Source organism: Lutra lutra, chromosome 7 (genome assembly GCF_902655055.1).
Source record: "Lutra lutra chromosome 7, mLutLut1.2, whole genome shotgun sequence".
Taxonomy (NCBI): domain Eukaryota; kingdom Metazoa; phylum Chordata; class Mammalia; order Carnivora; family Mustelidae; genus Lutra; species Lutra lutra.
This window is the reverse complement of record NC_062284.1, coordinates 79,230,976-79,247,091: the sequence shown is the minus strand read 5'-3', so window position 1 is coordinate 79,247,091 and position 16,116 is coordinate 79,230,976.

The window sequence follows — 16,116 nt, the reverse complement described above, 5'->3', positions numbered from 1 at the left end:
TATACGTATAGGATTATATGTGACCTAGTCGGTTTATCTTAGGAAAATCGGGTTGGTATAATTGATTTGAAAATCAATTAATGTAATTTACTGTAGTACATTAAAAGAGGAAAATCATGTGATTATCTTAAAAGAAAGATCTTAAAAGTGTTTGACAAAAATTTCTCATCCATTACTGATTAAAAGTCACAACATCTCTCTCAGCAAATGAAGTAGAAATTTTTCAACCTGCTAATTTATGTTTAACAAACATCAGACTTGGGGCATCCGGGTGGCTCATTTGGTTAAGCATCTGCCTTCAGCTCTGGTCATGATCCCAGGGTCCTGGGATTGAGTCCCCCATCAGACTCCTTGCTCAGGGGGGAGCCTTCTTGTCCCCTCTACCTGCCATTATCCCTGCTTATGCTCACCCTCATTCTCTCTCTGACAAACAAACAAATAAAACCTTTTTTTTCCCTAAAGATTATTTATTTATTTGACAGAGAGAGAGAGATCACAAGTAGGCAGAGAGAGAAGGGGAAGCAGGCTCCCTGCTGAGCAGAGAGCCCGATGCGGGGCTCGATCCCAGGACCCTGAAATCATGACATGAGCCGAAGGCAGAGGCTTTAACCCACTGAGCCACCCAGGTGACCCCAAACAAATAAAATCTTAAAAAAAATAAACATCATAGTTGTTGTTTCCCCATAGGTGGTGAAAGAATGACTACTTTTCTTCCTTAAATCAGGAACAAGACAAGGATATTACTCTCATCACTGCCATTCAGCATCGCTGACTCTAGCTAGTGCAACTAACCTAGGAAAAGAAATAAAAGACATCCAGATAGGAAAGGGAGTAAAATTATCTTTATTCACATATGACAGGTGAAATGTATGCCTTTTTGTAGCCAGATGATGGTCTTCTGTAGATCACATTTTCCAAAGAAGATTAAGTATCTCCTATCACACTTGCTCTCCCACATTGCAACCTTGACACTTTTCCCATGGAGAGGTGGAATCTATGTCTTCTTCCACTGAGTCTAGATACAAAGATTATAAGATTACAGACTATGAGATACAAACTACAAGATTATAACAGAAGTGATGTTGAATGACTTCCAAGCCTAGGTTGATGCAGGTTTCACCTTCATTACTAGAATACTTGTGCTTGGGTCTGAGCCACTATGGAAGAATCCCAATTACTCTAAGACTGCCATACTGGAGAGGGTCATGTAGATGCTCTTGTTGAGCTGACAAAAGCCAACATCAACCATCAAATCATTGACCATTTTGGACTCTTTAGTCTTTCAGATAACTAAATTCCAACCAACATTTGACTATAAGAGCATGAGAGTATCTCTTTGTTGGGTATATCACTTATCTGTTTCATTAAGTTCCACCCCCTAGCCTCCATTTTATCTTGTTAATTTTTTTTTTGAACATTCTCTTCTGTTCCTTCAGTTTGCTTGACTCTGTTGTTTTTTATGCATTAGATGAAATAGCCGTCTCTCCCAGTCTTAAAGTAGCCTCATGTAGGAGATGAACCTTACAGTTCAACCCTATCATAGCTCTTGGTAGTCTCTCAAGAGTTTGCAATTGTCAAAGCAGCCTTTTTTATTTTTAATAGCTCCCAGTAATTTAGGGTGTACAAAGACCAGTCAGTGTCTCAAAGAGGAGGATTTCAGTCAGCACCTAGATTCAGGCTGATTGGAAGCCAGATTCGCAGAAAGCAGCTTTTAAAGAATGCAAATATAATTAAGAGTACACTTATCTTGGAGAACCTGGGTGGCTCAGTCAATTAAGCATTTGACTCTTGATTTTGGCTCAGGTCATGATCTCAGGGTTGTGAAATTGAGCCGCACATCATGGTCTGTGCTGGAGGTGGAGCCTGCTTATGATTCTCTCTCTACCTCTCCTGCCTCTCAGAAAGGAAGTTTAAGAGTACACTTCCTTGATGAGCTCTGAGAAATGTATAGAACTGTTGAATTATTATGTTGTACACCTGAAACTAACACTACATGTTAATTACGCGTGAATAAAAATTTATTTAAATAAAACATGCAAATACATACAGTCCTGTGGGACCGTAAGTGTAAGCTCCAATGGCCACCAGAACCAGGAAATCTGAAGGTCTGCCCTGGGCAGCCATCATAGTAACTGGGGTTCCAGATGAATATATAAGCTCCTTTCTGGGAGATACTGGCAATCTGTAGTGTGGCAAGGGAGAATGTTAGGACAGTGCCCTCCCATCTGGAGGGATATAGATGGGGACAGTGATGACAGCACCTGCCAAAAAGAGGAAAGGGGAAAAGAGATGGCATCCACCAGCTTTAACAAGGCAGACGGGAAGTGCAAAGTTGGCATCCATCAGCCTCTTTCCCCAGAGAGTATCCCCTCTCCCTCTGTCTGATGGTTTAAAATTAGTAAGTGAGCCTCTTTCACATAAAGTCTGGGTTTTCAAAGGGCTGCTTTTGCGCTGAGCCCTGGGACCAGTGAGTCTGTGAACGGGCTCTTTAATAGCCCTCCCTCACCTCAGTTCACCAAAGACCATGGATATCTGGGGTGCAAGTCCTGATGGTCTTCAAAGCCAAACATTTTGGGGATGCCTCTCAGGTGTAAGACTTAAAGGCCACACAGCACAGTGGGGGAAATTATGGCAAGATTGTTTCTCAGCCTTCCCTATTCTATTTTTTTTTTTTTCCTAGAGGAAATTGTTCCATATGTAGCTGTAGATGTGTTCCTGGAAGGAGGTATGTTCAGGATCTTCCTACATCACCATCTTGGACCTGAACCCATGTCTGCTTCCTAGTATTCTTCTTAACATTCCCTGGATATCAATGACACAGGATCAGTTCTCCCCAGTTCATCAGTCAAATGGTCATTCTACTTCTTTAATAGAAAGGTAAGACCTACTGCTTTTTTCACCAAATCTCTTGATTCAATTATGTTGCCTATATTTCTTAGAAGTACTAAGTGAGAGAACATACTTTATTGCTATGTATCCAGAAAATTACTGAGTGGGATAAAATATATTCTTTTGCCTCTAAATGAAAATAGAGATGAAAAATTGATGTGGGAAGAGAAAACATACCCTTTGAATTGTTGAAAACAATACAGACAATTAAAAAATAAAACAAACCACCTACTAGTGAAAGGCACAGAATTTGTACCAAAGAAATAAAGATGCTAGCTTAGCACAAAGTTCCATCTCTAACAATAGATAGTTTGAGAAAAAGACACCTCCTCCATTTGTCACAGGAGCAGCTATTGTTTGAGCATGAAAGGAAGATTTCCTATTGGGGTAATATTATGCTTGAAGTTCCATGTTAAGAGAATTCATTGTCAAGTCCTCTCTCCAGAGTCAAGGGTCAATGAGAATAATTTACAGACATTTTTAACAGTTAAAAAAAATAGAAACAATGTAAATGTTACACAAAAAGTCATATTATTATTTGGATTGGAATTGTATGAATTTATAAATTAATTTGGAAGAAACAATAACATTTTAAAATAACAAGTCTTCTAATTCAAGCAATAAAAGGCATTGTTGTTTCTATTTAAAAATGTTTAATGTGTTCTAAGTTTAAATATACTCATATATATATACATATATACATATATATACTCTTATATTCTCTCTGTAAAAAATAAAAATAATGCATATCCAATGAAAGCCCCCTTGAATCCCACTTAGTTCTAGTCCCCTCTTTAGACATTACATCTGTCATCTCTTTGAATGGGATATAAATTCTATATACATTTGCTTACATATATTTGTACATATGAAATACACAGGTTTTTTTTTTTTTGAAATAAGCAAAAGTATGCCATAGATACCATACTTTGATTTTTAATTTACTATGTCTTAAAGAACATTCCATGTTTGAATGCATAGAATATGTAACATAACCAAATTCTTTTTAACTGCTACATATTCCTAATGCAGATACATTGTAGTTTAGGTCATTTTCCTACTTCTTTTTCTTGTTTGTGTTTTTTTTTTTTTCTTTTTTGTCCGTTACTGATTATTACTATAATGGACACAAATAGGCCAAAAGTGTGTTTTAATTTTTACCCTATTTGGAAGATTTTTGTTATAGCTGTTATGTCATCTTATCTTGTCCTTTTTGTTTATAATGGTCTCTTGATGTTTCTGTATTTGCTAAGGATCATGCTTCCTTTGTTTTTCTCTACTGAAAAATATACATCCTTTTTCCTAGTCGTTCTAAAACTACAAACTTAAATCGGTGTTCTGTGTTTATCAATGCAAAGAAATAAAATGATTTCTTTGTGCCAGCATTATTTATAATGACAAAAATAGTTGAAATACTGTAAACTTTCTTGAATTATTTATAATGGATGATAAAAGAAGAACCTTTATTCTTATAGTTTATTAGGGTAGGGAGGAAATATCTTCTTTGGATCAAATTGCCAAAGTAGAGTAGAATTCAGATCGGTTTGGTAATTTATTTATTTTTTTAATTTATGTGCTGTCTTGGAAGACTGTAAAAGCAGAGGTGTTTTGAACATGAGCCACAACAAAGAATTGTACAAGTAACTTTGAGCTCAGTAAAGAAAATCTAATTAGGAACCTGCTGGGTGTGTGTGTGTGTGTGTTACTTCTAAAGATCTAAATACAAATATACTTATTTGGTAAGGACACTTTTACTGTTTGGAGAAAAAATATTGATTCACTGTCTGGGCCAAAAGAAGGCTGTGGAAGATAAAGGACAAGATTGAAAAACAAAATAAAATTGAAAAACAAAAAAAAACAATAAAAATTGCTTTATGATTGAATGAATGAATAATAAACACTAAGAGTAGCTGTCCTTAGGTACTGACATAAGTGGTAACTGATATTTTGGTTTTCTAGATTAAAATATAAAGTGAGAGAGGGGTTGAGCCTTACAACATGCAGAATAAGAACAGATTTTAGGCTAATATTTGTGGTGAGAAGATTCCTAGCAACGTAGGGGCAGGCCTGGGACACAAATCCTGTGGGGACTGGACAATGGAATTTAGGAACAGATATCTATGTGGATTGTAGGTTTTCTTTTTCTGTTTTTATTTTGTTTTGTTTTTTACTGTGTCATGTTAGTCACCATACAGTACATCATTAGCTTTTGATGTAGTGTTTCATGATCCACTGTTTGTGTATAACACCCAGTGCTCCATGCAATCTGTGCCCTCCTTAATACCCATCACCAGGCTTTTAATACCCATCACCTCCCTTTTAAAATCCTCCATTTGTTTTCTGGAATCCATAGTCTCTCATGGTTCATCTCCCATCCTGATTTCTCCCCTTTCATTTTTCCCTTCTCCTAATGTCTTCCATGCTATTCCTTATGTTCCACAAATAAGTGAAACCATACAGTAATTGACTTTCTCTGTTTGACTTATTTCACTTAGGTTTTCTTTTTGTGTTGTCTTTCTTTTATGAAGCCCTTAAGTCCTCAGTAAATTTTATTAGTCACTACATTTGAGTAATAATCTTATGCTGGCAGAAGCTTGGGAAATAAAAAAAAAATTGTATTCATATTTTGAAATAAATCAGATTGCCAAAATCTAGGATACCATGTAGTTATGGTAAAGAGATCACAAGAGCTACAGTTCAAAGGGAGTAAGTTAACAAAACAGATCCTTTGGATCCTAAGAAATATTTGGGAGAACATTATCTTCCCTCCTCATTCTTTGGGTTGAATCTACAAAAATATGTAGTTGAGCATTAATAGGAAGGGTTATCCTAAGGTTTAAAGAACTTGGGGACACTGATTATATTGATTCATTGTCAGGTCAGCTCAGTTGCATTTTTGAAAAATATTTTTTAGGAAGTCTATGGATAGAAAGCTTTCTGAGTCTGATATATGGAAGGGTATGTTTGTGTTGACTTCACATACTAATCACAACTTGGCTGAGTTTAGGAATCTTGAACCGTAACTCTTTTCCTCAAGACTATTTTTATATTGCTCCACTGTTTTCTGACATTTACTATTGGCAAGGGAAATCTGAGTAGCTGGATTTTACTTTTTTTTTTTTTTTGGATTTTACTTCTTTTGAAGATAATCTGTTTTCTCTGCTTTGAGGCTTGCACATTCTTTCTTTCTTCTTGAAATGTAAAATATCACCAGGTTATTTCAAGTGCTAACCTATTTTACTAATTTTGCTTATAACTTGATTAATTCTTTTGAAAGGATTTGGATCTTTCTTGCCCTTAGAATATTTTAGATTATTGTTAGAAAAGGTATCATAAGTATGTAGGATAACTGTTACCTACCCTTTGTATCAACCTTCTCTTATTGTTTTAAACTTGTGCCATTCTCTGCATCTGCAGATAGCACTTCAAGTTTGTTTGCAATATTGATTTTCTTTATCCAGCTTGTGGATTTTTCTTTTTATTATGTAATGCAATTTCTGATTCTGTTATACCATTTTATTTTCTGCACAATATTTTCTAATTTTTTCCTAGTTCTGTATTTAAATTATCTCTGACTTATATCTAGCTCTTTTCATCTAAGTCTTCTACAATAGCAGTTAATGAATTATATTTTTAAAAACCCTACTCAAACTTTTTAAGATTTATTGACTTCATTTAGTCTTCCATTCAACAGGTATTTATTGGTGTTATTGAAAGATTCAAGAGCCTTATTTCTTTCCTACCGTCCAATAGTGTAACTTTCATCCAAAGGTAAACCCTAATTAGGGTCTCAGTACTTCCTAATATTTCTACAGCTATATATCCAAGGAGAGAGAAGTTGCATCTCTTCTAGAAACACTCAGAAGGCAAAGAAACTTTTTTCTTGGTGGCTCTTAGCAAATATCATCTACAATCTTCTTGTCCCAAATTGGATTATATGCTTCCCTACCAAATACTGGATATGTAATTTGTGGGGCTCAGTGCAAAATGAAAATGAAGAACTCAGAAGTCATTTTAAAATGCTATTAAGTGTGATAAAATATAAAGCTTTTTCATCTTTCCTGTAGTCTTTACTTGATTTGTCACAGTGATTTATATTTGCTATTGAATGTGATTCTATGTAAACAAAAATAAAAATTACAAATTATTAGTAAGCATTTTTACCATTCATCATTATATTGTGCAATGCCAGTCTTCAATGCAAATAGAACAGTATTTAACTCATGCAGAATCACCAAAGCTGCATAATTTCTAGGTGGTATTTGCATACATATTTTATTCTTACCAGTACTGTCAAAACTTGCACAAAACCAATGTTTTTGTTTTAGTTCTTTTTTTTATCTTTTAAAAATTAGTTTTATTTTAATTCCAGTATAGTTAACATACAGTGTTGTATTAGTTTCAGGTGTACAATGTAGTGAGTCAGCACTTCCGTACATCACCCACTGCTGATTCCAAGTATGCTCCATAATCCCCATCACCTATTACACCCATCCCCTTACCTACATCCCTCCTGGTAACCATCGGTTTGTTCTCTGTAGTTAAGAGTCTGCTTCTTGGTTGGTTTCTCTCTCTCTCTCTCTCTTATTTTTTTTTCCTTTGCTCTTTCTATATATACACTGTACCATTACTCTACCTTCATTGTATTCATAAGGAAGAAAGGAAAGGACTGAAAGACTTGTTCTATATTTCTGATTTCTTTTTCTGTATCATCATTTTAATGTAAGTGGTTGGCTAATAAGAGAAGTTACATGAGTGAGAAAAGAAATGATGGGTTACTTAATCATTTCTTAGAACTCCTCTGCCTTCTTTCTGTTTGGAGCAAAGTCTGGTTTAAATGGAAAGTATGGCCTCTTGGGGCTGTCAGTGTTCTCACTCAATTGTAGATAGAAAACACCTTGTACTAAATTTGAGACTTGCTGAACTCCCACACATCATGGGACCACTGGCATTCTGTGCTCAGCTCATAAGCCACTGAAAATGCTATATTTTACTAATGGCAGCCACACTTAGAGCAGGTATCTCCTTTGCTCCCGCACATGCTTCATTGTCTTGCATTGTCTTGCATTCATCCTTTGCATTGACTTGCAAAACACAAGTTCAAATATAGAATTAAGAATTGCAAGATGGCAACAACAGAGCATTGGGCCTACTGCAAGTCCCTTCTGTGTACAGGGACCCTAAGTAACTGCACAGGTTGCCTGCTAGGAAGCCAGCCCTGAGCCCACCCAAAACAGCATCTATATCCTGGACATAAAATTGCTTTGGTAAAGCCAGGCCTGAAGCATTAGCCACATGCCTATACTCAAGGATAGAAGTAGCTTCCCTGAAAGTAAATGGCTGAGTAGAGGTGAGAGTGAAGGAAGATGGAGACAGAAATGTAAAGTATAGCTACAAAGAATGGATGACTACAGGAGAAGCAAGTATGTAGTTTACTTCAGCACTATTTCCTTATTCTCTCAACTTTATCTTATTTCAGAGGGATGTATTTTATTGATATTTTTATATAAAGCAAAGTTTTTAGTACCAAATGTTCTTTTCCTTCCTGTACTAAGTATTTTTAGAAAATATTTTCCTACCATAACCAGACTGCTATGTTTACCTTCATGTATTTTGCAGATTTGGGGTATAGACACCAACTTGTTTATTGTTTTTGTTTACTCACTTCTGTTAGAGTAGAAGTATGTACAGTCTTGAGGTTTGATATAGATAAAGTAGGAGCAGTTTCTTTTATTACCCTCATGGCCAGTGGAAATATTTTCACTTGATCTTGACCATGAATCTGTGTGACTTAAATGGCATGACCAAGTCTGCTACCTTGGAAGCCAAACTACAACCACCAAATTGTACAAAAGTGGGCATTACCTGCTGGACTCTTCAGCATGTCCCTTCTGTTTTGTCTCATTCATTGATAATAATGATGAGTCTGCTGTATATCCTTATTTTTACCCATATTTATATTTGTCCTGGCCCTCCAAAACGGACCCACTAATTGACTTTTCATAGGATCCTTTCTATTTTTGTTATTCACAACACTGCTTTCTCTTTGGGTGACTAATGTATAGATATTGAAGAAAATCTTTGACATGCTACTGATACATAGCAGCAAAAAATGTTTACCTAAATAGTGTGTTCTCCTTCTGCCTCAGTGCCCACCCTCGCTTCTTCTTCTTTTTTTTTTTTCCTTAAGATTTATTTATTTATCTGAGAAAGAGAAAGAGAGAACCAAGTGAAGGGCAGAGAGAAACCTAAGCAGGCTCCCCGCTGAGCACAAAGCCCCATACAGGGCTCAGTCTCAGGACCCATGAGATCATGACCTGAGCCAAAACCAAATAGATGCTTAACTGACTGTGCCACCCAGGGGCCCCATCCCCACTCTCATTTCTAAGCCCTACTTGTCTGTATACATTACAACAAATTAGAGGTATGGTAGGGCATATCTCTGCGCTGGTTTTATGATGCAGATACCTGCTCTGTGAACACAGGTCTGCTTTAGTGCTGATTTTGTAAGAACTGATTTGGGAAGCAAAAAATCCAGATGAAATAATCAAACCCACTGTTGTCCGCAGTACTGTTCCTTCTGATCAGTAGATTTTGTTTTCTTTTTCTCAAGGCAGCCTATTCCATTTGTCTAATGAACTAGATAAATTTTAGCAAGGAGAGGTCTCAAATGTCCTTGATAATCACAGTTTAACTAGATTCACATGTATTAGATCTGAAAGAATTTCTTAGGAATATTTGGGTCATATAGATGGTATCCTTTCCCATCTATGACAGTCCTCTTCCTCGATTTTCTCCCATGCTATTACTCTGGAAAATTTCAATGGAAAAGGAGGAATAAGATTTAGGCTTTCATCTCTATACTTCCCCTGAAAGGCTCTCATCTATTTAGTAAAATAAATAAATAAATAAATAACTGAAAATAAGATAAAATAAAAGTCATTTATTTTATATAAGTTATCTTAAATGTCTTTGGAAAAAAAGAAAGAAAATAATGAATAGACCATATGATATGAAATAAGGCTTAAATACCAACTTCTACTACAAAGTAGAATGTATCTAATTCAGTAAGAAAGACACCAAGTGTTATTAGTGTTAAAATTTCACTTTTCTTGCTTACTTTCCATTTCAATCTCATTTTTTAATCTCAGGCAAGCATGTTTGAATATAGAGAAAGTATCAAAATACTGTAAAGGTAAACTTGTAGATATTTCTGCAGTCTGGCAGTTTTGCAGAGGGAAATGTTTCTGGAAAATGGGACCACATTAACAAAGATAAACAGGAAAGAAAACATAAAGCATGTTTAAGAAGTTTGACTGAGATTGGGTTCAGTAGGAGATTGAACGAGAAAGGAAGCTTATGTCAGTGACTCAGTACCTTGCTTAAAAGTTTGACTTAATTAGGTAAGGGATGAGGAGCCTATGAACTATTTTTTTTTTAAGATTTTATTTATTTATTGGGCATACAGAGATCACAAGTAGGCAGAGAGGCAGGCAGAGTGAGAGGGGGGAAGCAGGCTCGCCACTGAGCAGAGAGCCTGATATGGGGCTCCATCCCAGGACCCTGGGATCATGACCTGAGCTGAAGGCAGAGGCTTTAATCCACTGAGCCACTCAGGCGCCCCCACTATTTTTTATTCCACAAGGCAGAGATCTAGGCTATATATGCCTCTAAGTATACTGTTACTCTTCTTTTGTTTATTTTTTTTCTCCTAAGTGTTAGCCCCTTGTGCATTTACTGAATCTCACTCTTGATTCTTTTTAACTAAATCCCATCCAGTAATTTTCTGTTTGTGCTATGGAGGTGGTTTAATGCTCATACTGAGAAAAATGTATTTTATATATAGTACCTTCTGTTTTTCAAATGCAAGCTGTCTGTAATTCAAATAAATAGGAGATTGATAGATAAGTAGATGCAGCTTGCCTGACAGTGGGAAAGTTGAGATGCATTGTAAGCAAAATGCACTCCACCCACATTATGACAGTGTCCCTGGAAGGCAAAGAAACAAGTGTTAACAACGATAATTAGAACCTGTTGATATGGTTAGTATCTAAGACAAAGTGGTCAAGAAATAGAGTTGTTGATAGAAGAGTCTTATAATGAAGTTAAAGTATCTTAAGGGAAATTTTAGAAGTGTGAAAACCCAAAGGACATTTTTATTAAAGTATGAGTGATAAAGCTGACAATGTTAAACTTCTATCACAATTTTAAAAATCTGTTCCAAAGTTCAACGTATACACATAATAAACATGTTTCAGTAACTAAAGAGAAGAAATTAGAAAAATATTTTAATCTAGAAATAATTTGTAAGAGCTTGAAAAGATTTAAATAGGGATTGTTAATTTTAGTTGCTTAAAGGTTAATACTTACAAACTTACAAAGAGTGTATACCTAAAGTAAGAAAAATGTAAAAATTATATACATATCTACGTACTTATAAATAGATACATACATGTATAAATACAGATACATACATACATACATACACAGAAAGAAGAGGGATGGAAAAGAATAAAATATAAAATGCACCTAATGTGTTGTCCGATTTATGTCTTTTTTTCCTTCAACTTTATTTTTAAATTTTTTGTTTCAAGTTTTTATTTAAATTCTAGTTAGTTAACATATAGGGTAATATTGGTTTCAGAATCTTCAATTTTAAGTCAAATTTAATCAACAAGATAGCAAATCGATGCAAATGAATGCTACCCCTTTGAATGTAGTCACTTGGTATACTATCGTTATTCCAACCATGTTATCTGTGTTTTGCTTTTAAATAAAGATGAATAAGTCACAGGAATGAAAGGCCCAGCCTGAACAAATTAAAAAAAAAAAAAAAAAGAGTTTTCTTCTTTCCTGGGATAGCTGGTTAGTGTGAAACTATTTCCCTTGAGGGTGGGTTTGGATTTTGAAAACAATGAAATGACTTAGAGCTTAGTCAGCTGAAGGCAGGGAGCCATTGTGTCTTTGGAAATCATCTAGCTAACCTCCGCTGAGAAATGGGAGAAGAAACTCTAGAGTTCAGTGTTTAGTTAGGACACTTTTGACTCTATGTGACAGAACCAGAGTGCAAATTGACTTAAACAACAAAGGAAATTTATTGGAAGAAACTGAAGTACAGCAAAGAGTCAAAGGAACACCTTCCAGAATCACGTAAATTTGGGAAGACTTTTGGGATTTACAGTGGGACCATTATGGTAGTCATCTTCATTTTCTGACTTTTTTCAGAGTGGAGACATAGCTACCGCAGTTTTGTGATGGTGACTTTATTGCTTCAATGATAAAGTAGGGAAAGGGCACTCTTTTGTCTTGGCTACAGCAGAAGAGTTAGTGAGGAAGGACCTGACTGGTTCTGCCTGGATCAATATCCATTTTTGCAACAATATTTGGGGGTAGGAATGTGAGTGATTTTTTTGTTGTTGTTTCAGTTTTTGTGTTCTTACCCAATAAGCGGAAAAATAGGCACTGTTACCAGGAGAGGGAGAAGAGGTTGACTAGACAAAAACAATAGCCTTCACAGCCGTGTATGTCAACACATCCCACATAAGATATCCCATAGTTAGTTGGAAATGTTTGGATGTCTTAACAACATACCAAAATGAAGCTCATAATCTTCTTATCTTTCCATGCAGGATACATCTTCTTCCAATATTCCCTATAGTGTTCTTTCAAACAGAAAAAACTAAACCTTAGCAATTTATTTAATCTTTTTGAGCTTCAGTTTTCTTGTCTGCAAAATGGGAGTAAGAATAATTCCCACTAATAAAGGGTTTTCCCATTAATACAGTTGTAGTGGTTTGAGTAAGTGAAGAGCATTTAGTTGAATGCCTGCCATAGAACAGGAAGGAATTAATTAAAATTTAGTTGTCCCCTGACTACTAGCATATGATTATTTAGAAACTCTGTGCTTATAATACAATCCAGATTTCTCCTGTGAGTGATATCAAATTTATGGGTCCATATTCTGTCATGGACACATCTTTATTATTGAAACAATATTGGGAATCTTGCCCAGCATCAGTTTCCTGGAGTGATTTTTAGTGATGATTCAGAGAATCCCAGCAGTTGCTCAGCAATCTCTCTACAAAATGCTTTCATGATACTGGGTTATAAAATGCTTCTGTGGCTGGCAATGACAAAAGATGATTTTTAAAATATTTTGAGCACTGTTTCCTCTTTTGAATGGTGTTGCATTATCCCTTGAGTAAACAGATGGCCTCCCAAGGTGAGCACTATAAAAAATAATATTCATCTGGAATTTAAGTTTATAAATTTATTATTTTTAAAAGCAATCACTATATCCACATTTAAGAGTAAATTTAGTATTCATTTTCTTAGAGGTGGAGAGTACCTTAACAATTAGCTCTCTAATTTTATGGATCAAGAATCATATACCCTAAGATATAATGTAAATTGATGATCACATATCTCCTTAGTAATAGAAGTAAGACTAGAACTGATCTCCTAATTCCCATCTATAGCAGAGGCTATATGTGTGAAATCCATGTATGAGTTTAGAGAAGCTTCTGAACTAACTGTACTGTGCAGAAAATTCTGTTTACATGGACAGTACATAACTTATTGTTCAATGGTTTACAACTTTCTTTATATTCTGAAAGCAGTTCATGAACCAAAAATGTAAAGAACCATTGACATGAATCAAATTGGTAACAGAACTTTAAAGATTAGATGAAATCATAACGTATAGAGGTAGTTTAAATATGAGTCTTAGAAATGTATTGTCATCCTTATGAACTACAGAGAGAAACAAAAACAGGGAAAAAATGTTTGAAGTTTTCACTATATTAGCATTAGGTCATAATCTTAAAATCTTATGCATTCATCAGAATTGCTCCTGAATATAATGATAGCCTAATCATCACTAGAGTGCAAGTTGGTTTATGAGGATTTGCATATTTGTTTTGTAAATGTTTCATGGGTGAAATTATTAATTAGCATCTAATTAATATTTGTGTTGCTGAGAACATATTTTTTAAACCCCAGAATCAAGAAAATAGAGAATAGTTAATTATCCATCACTGATCTCTTCTTTAAAATTCCTCTTTGCTAAACTCAACAGCACAAAGGAGAGAGTAATAAAAATAAATCTGAAGTAACTTAATCGCATTCTTTTCATGTTGCCCAATTATTGAGATTCTTTATGTCTTCATCCAACCGAAAGCATTACTAAATAAATATTTTGTAAGCATTTAGTAACCTTGGAAAAGGTAATAATTATTAGTACTTGAGAATTACACTGAAGAATTTCCCCAAAATATGGGCATGATGAAAAATGTAATTTAAACTATAGAAACAACACCCAGGTGAAATGACCAGCCCCCAAAGCACTGAATTAAATGTATAATGCAAAATAAGTAAGTGTTTCTTTCAATCAAATGATCTGGGGTAATTCTACACTTGGTAATACAAGAGTTTGACACAAGCTATGCTTTATGGGCCTACACTCAGAAAAGCCTGTGCCTGAATGCTGAGCTCCTTCACTCACTAGCTGTGAAAAATGGGCAGTTTACTTATCTCTATACTTTTTTATTTTCTCAACCAAAAACTGGAAATAATAATATTAAATGAAATAATGCCTGACAGTTGAGTAGCAGTCAGTAAATTGTAAGCATCTTTAACAGGCAGAACCATCAGTATTAAATATAATCCAGAAAAGAGTATTAAATTATATAGGTAAAGACAGAAATGAAAATATCCACAGAAGATAAATGGAAGAATACACAGACAAGGGGGGATAGGTAAAGAACTTTGCTGCTACACAATTTACAATGTCCAGAAGAGGAATTTTCATTGGAAGAATTATTCTCATTCAGTGGCTACATTAGAAAAGTTCCTCTAGCTATCCTCATTTAATAACTTTGGGTGAGATCCTCTAAATTTCTTCTGATTATGATTTGGCTTCTCAGACAGTTGTCTCCATTGGAAGAGAAGATGTTAACTATATTGATTTGAATAATCTGGATCTTGTGACAGGTGTCATTTTTCATTGTACACTTTCTGGGGTCAATGCCAGTCTCAAGACTTGGGCCTCTTTTAGTCCTCTTTAGTCAGTCTCTGGTCACCTTTGGAATCTAACAGGAGCAAGTCTTATTTATAGTCCTAGTAAGAAGCTATCTAGCTCCAAAAGGGTTTCTTGATTTTTTAATCCAGGGTACCTGACAGTTTAATTTTCTTTCTTTTTTTTTTTTTTAAAGATTTTATTTATTTATTTGACAGACAGAGATCACAAGTAGACAGAGAGGCAGGCAGAGAGAGAGAGGGAAACAGGCTCCCTGCCGAGCAGAGAGCCCGATGCGGGACTCGATTCCAGGACCCCGAGATCATGACCCGAGCCGAAGGCAGCGGCTTAACCCACTGAGCCACCCAGGCGCCCGACAGTTTAATTTTCACATGAATCACCTGGAAACCTTATGAAAATCAGATTCTGATTTAGTAAATCTATGGTAAAAGCCTCAGATTATGCATTTCTAAACCGTCAGGTGGACCACCTTGTGTATAACCAAGGCCTTAGACCAGTAGTTCTAAATTAGAATTAGCTAACAATATCTTAAAGTACATATTGTGGAAATTACTTCCTACCTACTGAACTGGAATCAACAAAGCCATAGTTTTCAAACCAGGTAATTCTAATGGATCTAATGGGTAGCCAGATTCAGAGTTTACAGTCGTAAGTGGCTTTGCTGACAAACCTCCTTCAGTTTCTACAAATGAAACAAAACAAAGAAACTGAAGTACTTGAGATACCATTCTGTGATCTTTTCATAAGAATCCTATTTGACTCTTACTGAGAAACATGTTAGTAGCTATTCAAAAGAATGTTGCTTTTTTTCCACCATTGTTTGTCATTTATTTTTATAGTTGATGGGTCTTTTAGACCCTGGGGTATAGAAAGAGAGGAAACTGAAAAAGAGGAAAAAAGTAGGAAAAATGAAAATTATTTAATATAATATAAATGAATAGTATATTGAAAAGAACATTGGATATAGCATTATAGTGATAACTTTTTTATTGATTTCTGGTTGTATGAATTGGAAAGCTCTGCGGCAGGGGTTACAAATTGGTGGACTTTAGGCCTAAATTTAAGCTGTAAGTGTGTTTTGTTTCACTTACATATTGTGGCTGTTGTGTTGGTTGTTTAATGTCCTGTTTTGATTTGTGTACATTCATGTAAATGGTAGGTATTCATCCTTTCTGATGGCTGAGTAATAT